General features: G+C 33.4%; 1 protein-coding gene across 3 annotated transcripts in view; it reads right to left on the bottom strand.

Annotated features, from left to right (window-relative positions):
• The window catches only part of LOC121740448 (homeobox protein abdominal-B-like), a 114,381-nt gene that overhangs the window by 63,500 nt on the left and 31,271 nt on the right, over nt 1-19,610 (bottom strand). For 2 of the 3 annotated variants that reach the window (XM_042133140.1, XM_042133142.1), the window contains exon 1: nt 6,118-6,290. The exons of the other annotated variant lie outside the window; for it this stretch is intronic. The gene's annotated coding sequence lies outside the window, so the exon portion shown is untranslated. Of the gene's footprint in view, nt 1-6,117; nt 6,291-19,610 lie in introns of those variants that run through there. 3 annotated transcript variants of the gene reach the window in all.

The raw sequence follows: 19,610 nt of genomic DNA, 5'->3' as shown, positions 1-19,610 counted from the left end.
CAAAGAGCACGTAGGAAAGAACATGCGGATAATATTGAAAATACTCGTATTTATACGTGGGAGAGCCATGCTTCGGCACGAATGGGCCGGCTCGACCGGATAAATACCACGTTCTCACAGAAAACCGGCGTGAAACAGCGCTTGCGCTGTGTTTCGCCGAGTGAGTGAGTTTACCGGAGGCCCAATCCCCTAACCCCTACCCTATTCCCTTCCCTACCCTCAACTATTCCCTTCCCTTCCCTTCCCTACCCTCCCCTATTACCCTATTCCCTCTTAAAAGGTCGGCAACGCACTTGCAGCTCTTCTGATGCTGCGAGTGTCCATGGGCGATGGAAGTTGCTTTCCATCAGGTGACCCGTTTGCTCGTTTGCCCCCTTATTTCATTAAAAAAAAAACGGTTTTTAAGGTTTTTTGACCTGTCAAAGAACCTTACAAACCAGACATCAGCAGATGAGAGGATCAGTAGAGGAGAACAAACGTGGTTGGTTTTAACGTTTTGACGTTGTCAAATCAAAAGTAAACAGATAAACTGCAGTCAAAGCATAACCAGGCAACGCAACACAGGCAAAGTAAAAAAAACTTTATTTGGTAAAACAAAACATGTACATTAAAAAAATCGTATTAATTAAGATCCAGAATTACGCACATAAACAGTAGGTTTTTGATTATTAGATTTAGTATATTATAGAATTAGGAAACAGTTGCTATGTTATGTTTGGTGCAATAATTTAATTTTATCAATTCTAGAAATATTATCCTCGTGCATTATAATAAGCATGCATTTATAAAAATAACTAAACGATATCAGTAATGAATCTACCTAGGAAATGTAAAAACTGAATGATAAAATACGATAGGTCATAATTTAAAATCGAAAGTGCATAAAAATGACAATAATTTTTAACAGCGTAGAGTGCTACGAAAGTGCTACGAAAAGTTTCAGATATTGAGACTGATAAATTTGTGGTAAGGTAACTTAGTTAAATAGATATTTCTGGTGTGGGCAGTTGCCGGATAAGTAGAAATATGCTGCAAGGTATCCCGTTTACACGTTGTTTGAGCTGGACAGAAATATATTTATGCGCAGGTGTAACAAAGATCTGAGCAGCGATAGCAGACCATTTCCTACATTGCTAACGGACTAACAGATATTGAAAATTAGAAACTAGAGACAAGTGATATAGGTACATACATAAATATTTTTTTACTTTCACTAAGTGAAAAGTTATTTAGTAACGTAGTGCACTTGTTTGGGATTATTTTACGTGATCTAAAATTTATAGGATGAAGGGAGAGTCGACGATTCGAAGGTAATTATATGCCTAGATATTTTTCGCCAAGCGAAAATATTATATGCCTGCTAAAGCCCTCCGTAATTGGGAAAATTTAAAGTTAATGCATTGAGCCAACGTATAGAGGCCTACTAGGCCGTAAATTGGGAGCAACATTCCATTCTCTACATGTTGCATTGCAATGCGCTGGCTCGCTTTAGCTTAAAGTGTATAGCGGGTATAACAAGTTCCAAGTATAGGTTACGTAGTACTCTGTGGTGTAGGTACTAGGAGCGCATGAGTGATGTAGGTATAAAGTTTTCCTTTATCATGTTCGTGTGCCACGACACATAGGTATCGATCACGAGTCCGCGTCGTGGGTCCCGGCGTTATCGCTTCATGCTTCAGTCACGTTCTTCACTAAATCCTATCCCTTGAAATGTTGAAGGTTCTATTTATATTAACTACTCGTTATGTTATGAGGAGGAATTTCTGTTGATTAGCTTCGTCAAGGCTCCAAAAGTATTAACGATCATTTATGGTAGAGAAAGTGTGGAAAAGAGCAATGGAGATTTTCTTTGAAGTGTGGAAAACGTTTGGAAACATGTACTATCAGAGAAGTTAATTCCTATGCAAATCGGGGAACAAGGTGGCTTTTGGATCTTGGAGCGACCGCTATCGGTAAGAATTCAAATAAAATTCTGCCTTATGACATGAAATATAGGTATCATTTTCTACTAACATTTGCGTGGCGACGCATGCTGCCGTCGGCGACGGCGTAAAAGCTAGTGGTAGAGTAAAATGACACCTATAGCCTATATCATAAAGAGTGGCATTTCTTTTGAATTTTCGTCGGTCGTGGTCGCTCGCGGCAAAGATCCGAAAGCCACCTTTGGTAGTTTGGTCGCGTTACGTTAAACCCAGCTGACAGATCACAATTAACATTGAATTGACATATTCGACCAAATAACGTTGGTCTGTCAATTGCATAGGAATCAACTTCCTCGATGGTACATTGTACCTACACGTATATAACTTGGATAATAATTATGTTAATGATAGTTTACATTAGGAAAATATTTTTTAGTGGGACTGAAATTGTTAACTTTGTTTATTTTTATGACTACAAAAGACTCCAACGAAATCGAAAATTGTTTCATGCTTTAACCAATACTTGGTTTTAATGAATGATTACTTTACTACAAGACAAAAACATTACTATGTAATCGTGTTGATTGCGCAAACAAGACAATATTCAATGAACCCAAAGTTAAAATCAAACTTAATCAACATTACAAATAAGTAACACATAGGCGCCATGTCACGCAATGTCGGGTTCTAATTAAAATTATCTATTCGATTAAAACCTATCCAAAATATATGCGCATAATAAACCAAAGATAAGGTCAGGTTGTACTTTCAAAGAGTATTTGAAGACATGAGTGGATGAAGTGGGGAACTAACAGTTTACAACGTAACAGCAATTACTAATAGGGATGCTATATTTTTATTTTTGTGTTTATTTTAAAGAACTAGATAACTAACATAAAAAAAATTAAAACACTGGAATTTACTGCAAAAAATGCGGTTTAAAATTGTCAATTTAAATTTTGGCGCCAAAACGGATCTATTGTCTGTATAACGTCACTACTGTTTGACAATAATTATTGACAATGGTCCCACCTGATCGTACCACTAAAAAAATTGTCATGCCCCGCGTTCCATTTAGCGTTAAAACGATCAAAACGCTTAAAAAGGAGGCATTTTGATCGTTTTTAAAGCTAAATGGAACACGGGGATAACATATGTGACCTAATTAAACGATGATTGGTATTTTGAAATCCGTTCCGTTACAAGTTACTTTTGTAAAAAAACACTTCTTTTATATTTTTTAACGTTTTAATAGCAAAATTTTCATAAATATTATATTTGCATGTTCCCTATTATTTGCCCTTATAAATTGAAAACCATAGTAAATTACCTACTTTATAATCTAGCGAATATTTCTAGATATTACATAGATTAATTTTTTTTATCAAAATATTCTTGTTCCGAGCCTCTATTTATGCAAAAAAAACAATAGTTTTCAAAGTGTTACTTACCTAGTTACCCACTTCATCCACTAATGTCTTCATATTTTATCAGATTAATTTAATTATTTATCTAACTCTAAATTGAATTTCTCGGTTGCTTGAGTTCGTAAATTGAAAGATAATTTGTAAAGTAATATTTTATCGTAAGGTTATAACAGTCGAAGGTTTACCTTCAGTTATAATTATTAATTAAACTTTGCGCAAGACACCTTGTACTTATAGACAAGTCATATAACGAGTTGTTCTAAATCTAATTATTAGTCTACAATTACTAGTGCTATGACTAGTACTGTATAGAAATAAAATAAACCTAAAAATAAACAAAAAATAAAAATAAAAAGTCTTTGGGACGATAGATGTTCTTCGTTATTTAAATACTTAAAAAAACGAACTGTACAAATTATAGTTTTCCTATATCTATACATATAAATAAAATTGGAGTGTCTGTTTGTAATATTGAAAGAACCGTTTTTAACTAAATGCATATGAATGTATATAGGGTACATACACCAAAACAACATTTTTTTGCAATTTTTGTCTGTATGTCTGTCTGTCTGTTTGTTCCGGCTAATCTCTTAATGGCTAAATGGCTGGAGCGATTTTGACGGGACTTTTTTGGCACATAGCTGATGTAGTACCTAAGGCATAACTTAGGCTACTTTTTAACCGACTTCCGAAAAGGAGGAGGATATTTTCAGTTTTTTTATATTGGTTCGTGGACAACTCCGTCGTTTGTAGACCGATTTCCAAATTTCTTTTGTTGTTGTATGAGATGTAGCCCGAATTTGGTAACATGATCACAAAAGTGGTGATCTGATGATGCAATCCATGAGAAATCGACAGGACTCCTTAAAATTTATATGGAAACATATAGTGATTTTACGTTTTTCTGAAGGATTTTAAGTTTAAACTACCAAAAAATAAGAATTTGCGCCGAAGTACACCCTGGTTCCGAAGATGCTGTAGAGAACTTTTGAATCCTTATAAATGTTCGGTAATTTTGGCGTTGTTTCAACAACTAAAAGCATATTATTATGTCAATGTATCAATAATACTAATCATCATCATCACTATAATTATGCCATGAATCATCACATTATTATCAAAAATCTTGCCTTTGATTATATTTTTGTTCCACCGTTTGTTGACTGATTTTCAAAACTCTTTTGTTGCTATTTAGTGTTTACTGTCTATAGAGGTAAAATAACCCGAATTTGGTACAATGATTACGAAAGTGGTGATCTGATACTGCAATTCGTGAGATATAGAGGGAACTTCTGAATATTTTTTGGGACACACATAGACGCGTCAACTATTTCTGTATTCAATCTTCATAATTTTTTACTCCGTAGCATCTAACTTTAGCGCAATTTCTATGTGCAATTTACCGCTTTTTTTGTAGATCTAGATTAAATGAACTAAAAAATATTAAATAATTCATATTCGGTACTCAGTATTTCTGTTCTCAGTCTTCATTATTTTGAAGTCGGTACCAACTACCGGCTAACCTAATCACCAGTTCCATGACAAAATATAACTTTTTTTTATGAAATAAGGGGGCAAACGAACAAACGGGCCACCTGATGGAAAGCAACTTCCGTCGCCCATGGACACTCGCAGCATCAGAAGAGCTGCAGGTGCGTTGCCGGCCTTTTAAGAGGGAATAGGGTAATAGGGGAGGGTGAGGAAGGGAATAGGGGAGAGTAGGGAAGGGAATAGGGTAGGGGATTGGGCCTCCGGTAAATTCACTTACTCGGCGAAACACAGCGCAAGCGCTGTTTCACGCCGGTTTTCTGTGAGAACGTGGTATTTCTCCAGTCGAGCCGGCCCATTCGTGCCGAAGCATGGCTCTCCCACGTATAAACTGCAACTTATATGACTGGTACCGACTTCAAGTTATGAAGATTGAGAATAGAAATACTAAGTACCTACAGAATATGAATTATGAATTAATACTTTTTAGTTCATTTAAGAAAATTACTATTGTCTTTACCTTGGAAGTCGGTTTAAATTTTTGTTTAAAATTAATAATTTTACTCTTATTCGTTATCCTTAAGATTTTCTATACAGTATTTAGGCGTTACTATTTGGGTAAGGAAGGGGAAAATGTCTCTCTTTTTTATTTTCTTTTTTTATCACATTTTGCTGACGCGGACGAAGTCGCGGGCAACAGCTAGTCTTTATTATAAATGAAGATGAAGTTTTGGATTATTAAAAAATAGTAGGTACTGGAATAGGTTTTCGTTTCTCAAACATTGGTTACCAATTTTGGTAGCAGTTTATAAGAAACTGGGAAGATAGAGTTTTTGACTTTAGTAAAAACTTTACCTATTCATTGTGTAAACTAATAACTAAATATTAACACATGGCTGACTTTATATAAAAACTTACCACCCGCTACGAGAAATGTAAAAAATGATCACTTTTTTATCCACACTTGAACACATATATGCGTTCCTGCTTAAGCCACGTAAGAGAAAAAGAGAAAGAATAGCTATAGCTAGATAAATTTATGTTATAATCAAAAATGTAGACCTTTTTTGTTTTAATGGATTTTTTATCAAGCGGCGGTTTCATTCCATTGAATTAAAACCAAGGTTGAAAATGTCTGTCTGATCTATATGTACTCGTTCTTAAAATAATTTATTACAAACGTTCCTTTTTTCATTCAAAACCTTTGTAATTATAAAAATATATTTCTCGAGATATTTAAATTGAATTGGATATAAAATGAAAATAAAACAAAAACTCACTTATAAAATAAAACTCTTCCAAAAACGATCAGCACAAAACATCGAGTTTATCACCATTTTCGACACATATGAAACCTCAAAACGTTTTTTTTCGGTAGTTTTTGTGTAATTTAGAGTCAAAATGTCACTTTATAACATGGCGGCCATGTTGCGCGTGCGCCTGCGCGCGTCGACCACCGCGAAATTACAGGCGCGAGCTCAACCGTTCTCGCGTATAAAAATAAAATAAACTTAAAACAACGTCATATTGTGCACGTGTGCGTGAGCCAGTATTTATTTATAGCCTAGTAGCTATGTAAATACCGGGCCTGGCCTGCGGCTTGCGAAACGTCTCAATTCGATTATATCCTGAACAATCCTGCCAGTTATTCGTGTTTATAAATCACGAGAAACACCGCGCCGGCAACAGTAGACATTTTGAAATCATTAAATTGGTTTTTAATGATAAATAAATAATAATGAAATCACTTGCTAATAAAAGATCCCTAGTGTATGCGTTTTACTTATATACAGTGGTCTTGCCCAAAACATTACAAAAGTGGCTTTACAGAGCAAAGAAAAAACATTTTATTACTATAATATCTTCCATAGGTATATTACAATGTTGTATATTTTCTTTAGTACGAGTCTATTTACTCCTCAATAATAAAAATTCTTACTATTTCAACCATAGACTCAGTAGTCAGTATTCAGTACCTACATACTGAATAATTATTATGGAGTTGTCAAAATATAAAACTTGCTCTACTTAGCTGTAGGTATCTATTGTTATGTGACCTTTTTCATTTTATATAATATAATAATGGATAATTTTGCGTAGCAATAATTATTATAGCATATCAAACTCATCAAGATACGGGTTTTCCAGAAAAAATAATATAGCTTTGCAATTAGTTCTCTACATAATTCTAAATTGGATGTAATCGATTGATTTCATAAAGAACTTTATTAAATAATCCCTCTACATTGAAACCAAGTGAGACATTTAAAATGAAATACTGTTTAAACTTTTAATAATGCGTTCTTCTAAAACCTTATTTTCTTGTTACATTCCAATTAAAAAATTCAAATTTTCGAATGTCAAACCCCCACTGATAAAGAGATTAAAGAGAATATTTATGAAATATAACTATGTAAGGGCAGGCCATGATTAAGTCAAGATATTGGCGCGCGGGCGGCGGTCATCGACCCCACGCCTCCGTAGGGCTGGGCCCTTTGGATGACATTTTTAGCTCTACCTGCATTGTTCAATTTATAAGACGATGTCCCAAGAAATTCCATGGATACTGGAGACATTTTTGTTGGGGAGGTGCCTAGGAATGTTAAAGTATGGCTAGGTTATAATATTGGAAAATCAAAACATGTATAAGAACCATAGTTTGTGGAAAATTTTCTTTTTGCTGATAAAAGATTCACCTTTAACATACATATTAATTATTCAATTTTCCACAGAGTATTACTGATAGTAAAAAATACTACGGTGAAGCCTTACACAAGCAGATAATAATATAAATTATTTATAATTTTTAAATTATTAAAACAAAATTGTAATTACTGAAACTTATATTAGTTTGGTAACCCTAATGTAATAGAAGAAGCTTTTTAATTTAGATCACAGCTGAGCAATTGCTGAGTTAATCAAGCCAGATAGCTTCGGAGCTCGGGGGACTCGTTACATCATACAGCTGCTATCATAGATAGTTTTGTATGTAACTATGAATTTAGTTATCTGTAAATCATTGTATTTATAGGTGTACCAGAATCTGATGGTAATTTTTGACAGCAGATTTTCAAAAAATATCCTTGATCATTGGATAAATGTTTATAATTGCATGATCCACACACAAAATAATATAAGGAATAAAAGAGGATGAAAATATTTTATTCCTATTACCCCTATTGCTAGAGTCAATTTATTTTCTCACTTTTTGCCATCAGATTCTGGTACTATACTTACTCTTTATTTTTAAGAATCTAAATTAAATTTAAAATAGTGCAAACTAAGCAACATCTAGATTTTTTATCAATTTCAAAGGCTGATATATGATGTAGGTGTTTATTAAGTAATAGTTTGTACAGTTTATTGTAATCAACATATTTATAAATTACAAAATATGCGGAGATGAATTTCGCAGAAAAAGAAAATTATATTATATAATATACGAGCTTTTGCCCGCGGTTTCGCTCGCGTTAAGAAGTATTATTATATAAGTACAAACTTTCATCCGCTATTTTAACCCTTGTTGGAATTTATCAAAATCCTTTCTTAGCGGATGCCTTCGTCATAACATCTACCTGTATACAAAATTTCAGCCCGATCCGTCCGGTGGTTAGGGCTGTGCGTCTATAGATCACCATGTCAGTCAGCCACCTTTGAGTTTTATATATATAGATAGATTAAATAACTGCAATCCCAACTAGATATGTTAATTCTAAAATCCTTTCTTAGAATGACTGTGAATATAAATATCAATATGTATCCAAAAAATTTATATACAGACGTGTATCAAAGTTTCTCACCAAAAGCTTGTAAAACGGCAATAAAAAATCAAGGCGTTGTTGCTTGATCTAAGATAAATATTTAGGTACAACAAAAACTCAAAACGTCTCAATAATATTTGAAGATAAGCCTGTGATTTGTGTATCTCTGTTTTTATAATATTTCTTTCATAAAACTAAAGTATTTTGTCTTCCCTTGTTTAATAAAACATTTTCGTTCCCCCAAGGAAGCAACCCCCGCCCTTCAAGACAATAAATATGTCAGTGGAGGATATTACAAGACGAGTCTTCCCGTCTTCAGCTAAATTATTACCCACCAACTTTCTGATGAGTTTTGTTCAGCTACTAAATAACTTTTTACTTTTATTACCATGTAAGATTATTTTCGTATGTTGGAGGATAATTAAACGTGTATTTACTTGTCGTGTAGTTAGTGTTTTTAGGTTAGGTTTGTTTTGGTAATGAGAAGCTTATAAATATAAAGTGTTTATGTCGTGTTAAATATTAATATGTATCAGTTTTACTGCAGTAGAAAAACATGAATATAATACGTTATTTAAATAAGTAAAGAAAAAATTTAATGCTTACTTAAAATAACTATCGCATAATGTCTCATAGATTGATTGGTGTGATAAAGACTAGAGAGCTAGTACACGAATAAATAGGCAAAATGTGAAACGAAACTAAGAAAAAAGAAAAAAATTCTTAATCAGATTCAGAATATAATAGGCAAAAGATAGAGCTGGCAGTGAAAACGCCGAGAAATAAAACACGAAATTTATCATCACAAAAACATTGTGACACCGCACAATGCAAACAAAACATTTTCCAGCAAAAAATCGGGAAAATAGCGCAGAAAACGTCGACTATAAAAGAAAAAGCCGAGTTGGCGGGAGCCACGCTATTGGCCCGCCTCCTACCCACACTCGTAACTCACTCTTCACTTGTTTTACGGCGGCCATCTTGTGACGTAGTGCGCTAGTGTGCGTGAGACAGCGCTTTGTTTTTTTATACAGCCATCGATGTAGAATAGGGAATAGGGATATTTTTCATTTCATTTTTTTGTGTAGTGATTTTTAGCAATAAACAGTAATTTTGATATCTATCTATACATATAAAACTCAAAGGTGACTGACTGACATGGTGATCTATCAACGCACAGCCCAAACCACTGGACGGATTGGTCTGAAATTTGACATGCAGGTAGATGTTATGACGTAGGCATCCGCTAAGAAAGGATTTTGATCAATTCTACCCCCAAGGGGTTAAGTTAAGTTTGTATGTAATAATACTTCTTAACGCGAGCGAAGCCGCGGGCAAAAGTTCGTTTATAATAATTATTGTCTCATATTATGAAGGTACTCCTTTTAATTTTTATTAAAGTATAATTAGGTCCTTAAACGAATGGATAGATACAATACTAACATCGAAAAAAAGGTAAGTAAAGCAAATATAAACTTTAAAATATCAAGTAAGTAGTAGAAGGGAATCTACAGAAAAAACATAATTTTCATTTTAATCCTCTACGAAATCCTCTACGAAAAGAAAAATCATAAGTCTTATTGTTATAGCCATAAGACTGAATTTTTTGTTTCAAAGTAATATGTTGTGTGTCTTTATTTTATATTTCATCAACGAGCAGATGTATCATAGTTGGTATTCATGACAAAGCTTCTGAGTATCTGTATTCTGTAAGCTCTTTGTGTTATAGCCAAGAACTTTGAAGATATGTTTGTATTACATTTTTGCGGTAGGTATTGTTTTAGGGGGTATGTAGTAATTTAGGGTACATGACTACATGTACTTAGGATTCTAATTTCTAGAAAGAATTTGTTCTAAAGTTTATGATTTAATGAGTTTCTGCTTTCTGATTCTAAAAATGCCTATAAAAAGTTCATAATATTATTTAGCTCTGTTGGTATCTGAAGAAAATATATATTTTTTATTAAATTTTTGATAAAGTTGAAATTTATTTTTAACCGACTTCCAAAAACGAGGAGGTTATACGTTCGGCTGTGGATATGTTTATTTTTTATGTATGTTCATAATAATGATCTTTGATTTTAATACTATGCACTGGTGTGTGATATATGTATTATAATTATAATAATTATCATTTTTCAGAGTAAAAAAATAGGAAAAATTTCGCTGCCAAAAAACACTGACTTATAGTACTTTCCTGAGGCATCCTTTACTGAATACATTATGTATATATAAACGTATCCCATTTACCCCCATTACCTACCCCCATCATCATTAGTCCCGGGGGGTCGTAATGAGGGTCGGACTTGTCTCATCACGCTCATCAGCCTGATGGTCATTAAGTCCCGAATAAATTTGGGGACTCCTGATTGAGACGTTACGTTTATTAGCGTAGTTCAGGAAGTTGACTGATGCGTGCTTAGGAATCAGACTGATAACGGTATGCAATATTATGCTGATACGTCGATTTTATTTTAATTCGTAGGGTAAATACCACCAACAACAAACAAATGCCATTCAACAGAATATAATATTATGATTGAGTATGTTTACGATTAAATAGAGTTTGATATGTACTATATTAGTTAGGGTTCCCTACAAAGAATTCTATTTAGTTTAAATAGAAGTATTTGGTTCTCTAGAACATTTTTTTTTATTGCTGGAAAATCAGCTGGTTAGGGTTCCGTTTTAGCGTTCTGTAATCAACAAAACTTAGTTGACTACGGAACCCTAAAACGGAACCCTAACCAGCTGATTGATTGTATATTGATAGGTTAATAGTCATTTAATTTAAGGCTCAATTCATACCGGAATGGCAGAGGCGAGGCGAGCAGTTTCAGTGTCATATGATTTTAAACTTTATCTTCATTATTGTAATACGTAGTATCGCTTGAGAAATCTACGGCCGCCCGTGGTCGCTCGTGGCCGCTCGTGGCCTCTTGCGGCCGCCGGCGGCGGCGATGTCGATGTCGAAGTTACTAATGTCCTTAAAATCTCAGTGAAAGTAATGAAAAGCTTTTTGGACACTTTTTTCTTCAACCAAATCTTTTGACTACGGCAAGCCGCAGTTTCAATAGATTGTTTAGCTTTCTACTAATTGACATTAGCATAATTTCTTGTTGTACGTTTGAGAAATTTTACGCACAGCTTGGGTACAATTTACTGTGATAATGAGTTTTGCATAACAAAACAAAAGATAATTATTCTTAGGGTATTATTAGACCCTTGCCTTCGCATGAAACCTATAATTATTATAAAAAGAGCTTGTGTCATGTAAATTACAGGAAAAACTATTTTAATATTTATTCTAATAACACGGATGGATAAATGCACTGCTTCATTGCGTTTTAAATACAACCTTCGGTGAGCTTTATTAAAGTACAATAAGGAAATAAGTTTTAACATAAACTACAGTGAGAAATAAATACTTCAGAAAGTAGTAAATTATTTTTCTATTTCTAAGTTTTTCTTCGGCTTGAGCACCTAAGTAATAAATACGTAATAAAAGTTGATAGAACTAAAAATAGCAGAGCATTTCTCCTCGTACGAGCATTAAAATTTGACTTTAAAATCACATGAAAGATTGATGAGGTCTGAACCAAAAATATACGGGAAAAACTCACGAAGAAAAGGGAGCCATATGTTGTATGATTAACAGACATCTTCCAGTTGGAGTTTTCAATTGTTGCAAAATGGATTCTATTGCTCTGAAATTATAGATTATTTAAGGTTGGTGCTGAAGAGCTGATGGTCCACCTCCTAGGTGACACACGAACTGTCGATACATTTCACAATTGTCGTAAAGTCACAGAGACGGAAGGGGAGCGCAATAAAATTATCATTTTATGCCGTTCGACGACTGAAATGACACGGGAATGCTGTAAAACTGATTTATTGGACACATCCCGAGGCTCATATATGTGGAATTCGGATCTTTGTTTAAACCCACCAATTATATTATTTTATGGTTTGATTAATAAAAACAAATTCGGTTTTATGCGTTATAAATATTGGTCCAAAAGTCCTCAATGGAAAACGTTGATTCTGCTATTCACACATCTAATTAAGGTAAACTCTATTAAAATAAAAATAAATAGGAGAACAAAAGATATAAAAATAATAATTTATTCATATTAACCGATGAAATAATAAATTAACTTACGCCAACTAAAAATAGCCTACGCCAGCATGTCGAAAACAATAGTTTTATTTATGTGACCTATATTATGATTTACACTTTCCATATTTTGAGTTTCAGTTTTCCGCCTACAGTGGTATTTTGTGGGTATAATAGTACCTAGTTGTAAGTGTAGGGGAGTCCAGCTCAAAGCGGCCATAGGAGGCAAAGCGGCCACCCTTAATATTTCGGTTATTTATAAAGGCAGAGCAACGTTGCTGCTCTGGCGCATAGTGTACATCCCGCCCAGCCCCGCTCCATGATGCGGTAGCGGTTGGGGAAGGCGCGAGCTTGTAGCGCCAAAAATATTGGAGTTGCATGTTTTATTAAAAAAATGCAAGGTAAATTCTTCCTTTTTTTATTATTTTCTTGTATATTTGAATGCTTCTATTTTCCCGGTGTCTTCGCTTATCTATTTAGCTTTATCTATGTTGTTTTTATTCTGGAGTATGATAAAAAATGCGAAAGAAAATTATGTTTAAAACAGAACGGTTGCCAAAGGGCAAAGCGGACCGGGCAAAGCGGCCACTAGGCCGCTAAGCTAAATGATAGTTTTTATATGATAATTACTTAAAACTATTATTAGATGGTGAACAAACTTATCAAAAGAAAACTATCCAGGGGTCATGGGAAGAGACTACGATGGCGCGAGCTATTAAATATTTTCAACAAAATCGGGGTTCAGTCAAATTAGTAGAAAACAAACATGGGAGACATTTAGAAACAGGAATATATCGATAAAACAAAGTTTTATTGACATATTTTGACTATTTTTTATTTTAGAAGAGTTGATTATTTTTTATAAAAAAATATTGTGATTGTTGGAAGATAAACTCCTGTCAAGAAACCTCAGAAACCGGGCAGAAGCGATATAAGTAGCAGTTAACAGACTTATTTTTGATAAATTACCTATTTTGGAACATTTTTAGCATTCATTTAAAAAAAAAAAATATTTATTTAATAGAAAAAAATACCATTTCGTGCAAACATTTGGGCTGGCCACGTTGCCCTTACCCCTATGGCCGCTTTAGGCGAGCCCTCGGGCAAAGCGGTTTTTTGACAGGTTGTCGTAATATGTGAATCATGAGCTAATTTTAAGATTTGGGTAAATATGAATCACACATAGCAGAAATATAATAAATGCACTATCTAGTAGCACATTTTTTATCTTTAAATATATAATATTTCGTCTTTTTTTCAAATTGAAAGTTAAGGTGGCCACTTTGAGCTGACCTCCATAGCTTGAAAGACGTAGGCAAACTAAACTGTTTGTTGCTTCTGCGTTTTGGTTTACCTTTAGTAACTATTATAAGTTTAAAATCAAACAGTTAAATAAAACTAGTTGAACTGATTATTCGATATTATATTATTATCTTTGTCGTATCTCAAAAACTGGCTTTTATTTAAAACTGGAAATGTTTTCCAACTTAAAATATTGTAGAAAATGGAGTAAACGCTAATAAAGGTAAGTTATATACAGGTAATGTATATTATAATACCTTTATAAGTGTATACCTATAGGCAGAGGTAGAGAGGTTGGTCAGCGGCCGGGAATTTGATTAAGTCGCCCTACCACTCGTTTTATTGCCCAATATTTTCTGATTAGGCCCACGGACGTTGTCACGGCTACATAATTAACCGGAATTGAGACTCACAGATACCTTCCAAAACCAATTTCGAGGTATTCTCGGATAAGTTCTTATTTGCCCACATTAATTTAATCTACTTATTTACTTATATCTTGGGTATAAATTAACGTTTTTATTACGGTTCAGAGTGATTATGATTATGAATAAAATGTAGATGCGGTTACAGGGTGCTTAGAATTAACATGGTACAGTGGTAGAGTTTCAAAGGTTTCGATCAAAACAAAAATTTTAGAATAGCCAAGAAATTATATGAATTTTCATGGTCGTTAAACCAGAGCTTTTAACAACAAAAGTGTGCGTTTATATCTACTCGTATTCTGTCAGTGCCAAGAAGAATACATTGTATGAAGAATCTAAACAACTTTAACTAATGTATAAATTCAGTGTTTATTATAAAATATTAATAGTTGTTACTTCTATGAAATATAAATTTCAAAGAATGTTATGAATGTTGTTGCTGCTGATGTGGAATATTATTATCGCTATAGAATACCTATAAATATTTTAATTCAATAAAACGGCATTTGTGTCGTAAGTAGCCTCCAACAAAACAGTGAATAAACTAAACAATTGAAACAATTTACTTAACAAATTAGTGTTAGGTACCCGTTAACGATGATTTGTGATCTTACCGTGAAAGATCGCCATAAAGAACCGTCGCGTCCTCTCGCGAAAAACGCATTAAAACAAACAGTGCAGTAAAAATAAATCTAACTGCCTATAAAACTGCCATAACTATCACTTAAACGGCATTGTGAGCTATCCGCGAGCTCTGACGCTGCGCTTAATACAAATATATGCAAATGTTGCAGATTCCATTTTGAAATATGCAAAATTTTCAGGACAAAACGGGTGATAATTTCTTTCAACGTTTGTTGTATTCTAATTCATAAAAAATTAAACGCTGGCAACGTAAGTACGTTGCCAGCGTTTAATTTTTTTATGATTGCAGGTAAGTACCTGCAATCCTTCGTATAATATGTTGCGAGTGTCCATGGGCGACGGTAGTTGCTTTCCATCGGGTGACCCGTTTGCTCGTTTGCCCCCTAATTTTATTAAAAAAATCTTCGTCTACAATTGTGTTGTATGGTATTAATTTACTCATAAAATATTATGTAGGTGCTCTACTTCTATCGTGTAAGCTACATAGCAATAATAATTATACCTACTTACGATCCTCTACGCCGTAGAAGAGAGCAATTAGAGTAGTAATGATCTTAAGTACGATGCTTGTATCGAAGACTATAAAATAAAATACTTTTCAGGTTTTGAAACACTCTTTCTTCTTTTTATTTAAGTACCGCTCTTTATACTCCTAGGAACTCTACATTATCTCGAGATGCCTTATCATCGACCTAAGTGCAGATACTTGTTATACCGAGTTACTTATAGATTCTGTGATACTAGACGCTATTAAAAACGTATAAAACGAAAAAAATCTCGATTCGTATATAAAATTTAAAACCTATAAAGTTCAACGGATATTTTACATAAACACGCATTTTATATTAAGCGGAGATAAATAAAAGATTCGAAAGGCTTTTCTTGCGGCCATTTAAACAAAATGTTTATTATCTGGAGCCTCAGCTTAACACAATAATAAAGGGAGTTTATTAGACGGCGGAGACACCTTATCGTCCTCAATTAAATATCATTTTTATTGGGTATCGGCGGTAACGCCCTGATGCTACTTAATTTTATTTCTTTTTATTCACCAAACCCGTTCTGTGAGCCAAAACATTGTAATATGAAATATGGACGTTTTATACAGAACTCTACATTTACATAAAAGATTCAGGTATCGCTATCGTAATATAAAGCTATATCTTTAAGAGTTTTAAAGGCTTTAGAGATTTAAATCAAAATAAGCCGTGTGGTACAAAAATTCTTGAATGTATAATAATATCACTGCTTTTATTTTATTGTTGTTTATTTAGTTTAGTTGAAACTTAAAGTATTTTTAGTTCAAGTCCCTGAGAAATCATTGTTTTTTAGACTTATTTCAAGTTAAAGAAAAAAGAGCACGCATCTGAACCCTACTAGTATTATTTATTGTTGAGAAAACATCATGGATCGTAAAACTGTTGGCAACTACAATGAATACGAAAAAAGCATGACTCGAAGCGGAGATCGCTTTTCTTCGATGGTTACTTTATATGCAAATTCTGTGCAATAAAACGAACCCTTCTCTAGCTTAGATAGCACAAGAGTTTATGTATTCGTGAATCAATTCTGTTTTATAGACGCCGATATGCTTTCGTAGATTCAGATATTTTGCGTTCCCATCTCATGCATATTATTTATATTTGTTTTGTCTTATATGACTTTTTATGAGGTTGTTTATATTTTTCGACATATTGCGCAATACACAGCAAGTACTTTTACAGTAGTTTTAAACGAATTTCAGGACCATCTTTCAGAATCACTTTTTAAACAATAGTTCCGTAATCGGTTTCCCACTTATCTTAACTTTCTTCTTCTTCCAAAAGGACTTACTAAAAAAACTTTTTTGTTTGGCTGTATATTATTTTTGTTTTCATTTTGAGCAGATTCTGGTTGTTATGGCTTTCAATACTTTCTTTTTATCGTCTGCTCTTGATTGAAATTCCTTATTCGTACTTATTTTATTCGGGAAAAAGGGAAACGCCTCAGCACGAATACCAAATTATTCAATCATTTTCATTTCATTCATTTTCATACTTCGAAATTTCATTCCGAAATCAAATTAGAATTTTAATAGCAATCGCTAAATTTACTCATAATTATAATATACTCAGCTTCTCCTAGAGTCTAGACTAAAGCTACTTTAGCAGCGTACCTTAGCCTAGTACTCGTTATTTTTATTTATGCTCTGAGCGGCCAAAGATACCTTCTGTCTTATAAAAAATATAAAAGCAAGTAAAAGGCGTGCCGTCTGCATTTTACCTAAGACTTTATGGGCGCATTGCTCCCCGTGCGACGGACAGCGCCTTACTATTATAAAAATAGTGGAGAACGTTTTTACCCAGTAGGTACGCATTTTTAAGTTATTTTCTTTTTTTGCTGACGTTAATACGTTGTACTTGATAAATTTATAAATTACTCTTTATACAAAGAAAACAGTGAATTAAAGGTACATTATAGACGCCGTATAAGTATATGAAAAATATTTTATTGGTAGGACGTAAAACTGTACCAAATTGTTCAAAAATATGGTGCTCAATTAAAAACTAATTTGTGATTTTCGTTCTTCCAGCAGCTTGTAACCTATAGCTACAATAAACTTCATAACAAACTGCCTTAAGGCGCCATATCTTGTGGTTATTATGAGCTTTTCCATACAGCCTTTACACTTTTAACAATCCTTACGATCCGTAATGTTCAATTGAATAACGACTGTATGAGTAAATTTCAAAGCTCATTTTACAATGGAATAAGCATTAAAAACTGTTTTCACGGTTTCCTTTGCTAAAAATTAGTACTATCTTGTAGGTAAATTATTATAAAATAGGTACCCGTGTATAATTAGTAGGGACTTACCTATATTTTGTGCACACCATAATGTAAAATAATTATAATGAAATAAAAGTATTATAAAAAATTAAATAATAATCTTGGAAAAGCTACGTTTTTTCATTTGGTTTCAACTTTTCCTACGAAAACAAAACAAATACCGTTCGTTTCGTGCAGTCGGATTAAATATCGCCCCGTCGGTGTACATTTTACATTTATTTTACGACAATCCAATAATAAAGCTGTATAATTAGGTTGTTGTGTTATGTGTTTATGTTCTCAATTGTGATTTATAGAGCCTTTCAAATATACGGAATTTTAATGCGATTATAATGATTGAGTTAACTATGAAATTAACTTTTTTATTCGGGAGAGGCTAGCCGTTAGGTAGACATAATAATTTTTATGAAATCGAAATAGACTTTAGATAGTATTTTTACTTCAGGCATAGTTTAAGTTAGATTTATATCCTAAAAGTATAGCTTAGCATTGATAACAGAAAAGTTAGGAAGCAACTATATTATTTATTAATATCATAACACGATTTGCCATCAGTTTTTATGTGTATTTCGTAGAGTATTCGACTATAATAAGAATAGTATTGTGAAGATGTCTCTCCATCTCATATCTAATGAATTCTGGTACGAGAATCCATAACAACTTTTATGATCATGAAACTTCGTCGCGCCGAAAAGAACAATATTTTCCTGAAAATATACACAAATAAAAAAAGAAAAGTAACAAAAATGAAGATCGTTACAGAGTCGGGGAGGCACGTCCGTTTCGGCCTTAACAATTCTTTTGTACTCGCCCCAAATTGCTAACATAAAACCCGTGGAGCAGGCGCACTTTAATATATAAATATACTCATCAGTTGTACGCGAATCACGTTCCGTTTCTAGGGTACATCGTAAAATAAATTATTCGAGCTGCCCCGACGAAATTTAGGGAGAAACTTTAGCAGTTAATTTTGTAAGAAGATATCAGGAAAGTTTTTTTCGCCCCGCGGCGGACTCGTAATGAGCACGCCTACTGCGGGACCTCGTAAACCCGACCACGACTTAATAAATAAACTTCCCGAAGATTTATACGAAGGCCGAGAGACCTATCGCGCATGTTCGTTATCCGATAAAAAAGAGGATATATCATAGAAGCGGTCCGCCTCTCGCTTATATTTTGTATGAAATATTTTGACAGTTCCCCGTAGAAACGCACCGCGTGTGTTCCTTCGTGGAAACTAGCAATAAAGACGTCAATTCGCTTCCCACATAACCTGATACGCGGTAATATATTACGACGACTAATCTACTTACATCTATTGTAATTAAGTCCTCATGCTATGATTTAGATGATAACGTGTTTTAACAATCCAATTAAGGGAAGATCCCATCCCATCCCGACTAGCACACGTAGCTTCACCTGTAGAGACACGTGTCTCTAAATATATATATATATATATATATATATATATATATATATATATATATATATGTATATATATATATATATATATATATATATATATATATATATATATATATATATATATATATATATATATATATATATATATATATATATATATATATATATATATATATTTTTATTTATCAGGCAAATTAATTAATATATCTCGATCGATATTTTTCTCTAATAGAGTTGTTGCAGAAAATCAAGAGTAAACGCAACATACA

The sequence above is a fragment of the Aricia agestis genome, chromosome 3, assembly GCF_905147365.1.
Source record: "Aricia agestis chromosome 3, ilAriAges1.1, whole genome shotgun sequence".
Taxonomy (NCBI): Eukaryota; Metazoa; Arthropoda; class Insecta; order Lepidoptera; family Lycaenidae; genus Aricia; species Aricia agestis.
Note: the sequence above shows the minus strand (reverse complement) of the source record. Positions and strands in the feature narration are given on the sequence as shown.